The following is a 497-nucleotide window of genomic DNA, read 5'->3' as shown; positions in this document are numbered from 1 at the left end:
AAGTGGGTTTTTTTTTATAAAAGTTGGAAGAAAGTGGGAGAGATAGTGAGTTTTTGTATAAAAAATGGTGTGAATGTGGGGTAAATATATATAGTGGGGATTATTTTAAATTAAAAAAAAATAAAATAAAAGAAAGTTACCGTTTGAAAACGGTCGAATATGGTGGCCCCCACATTTTTAAGCGTTATAATTTAAACGCCGGAGGGGATTTTTTTCGAAAATAACGCCGTAAAACGCCCCCTGTAATGGGGGGTTGGGCGTTTTCGGGCGTTTTCGGGCAATTTTTAAAAAAAAAAAACGCCCCATTACGCTTGGTCTTACACCTCTACACGCCTCATTAGGATTAACAAGATAAATGTTCATATTACATGTCCCTAGTGTGTCATGGTTATGATTGATTTCTTCACATGAATAAATATACAATCAGTTCGGATTTATTAATTTCAATATGTTAACTAAAATTTGCCAATCCAATACAAATACCAAGACTGACCAAG

Source organism: Helianthus annuus, chromosome 13 (assembly GCF_002127325.2).
Source record: "Helianthus annuus cultivar XRQ/B chromosome 13, HanXRQr2.0-SUNRISE, whole genome shotgun sequence".
NCBI classification, from domain to species: domain Eukaryota; kingdom Viridiplantae; phylum Streptophyta; class Magnoliopsida; order Asterales; family Asteraceae; genus Helianthus; species Helianthus annuus.
Note: the sequence above shows the minus strand (reverse complement) of the source record.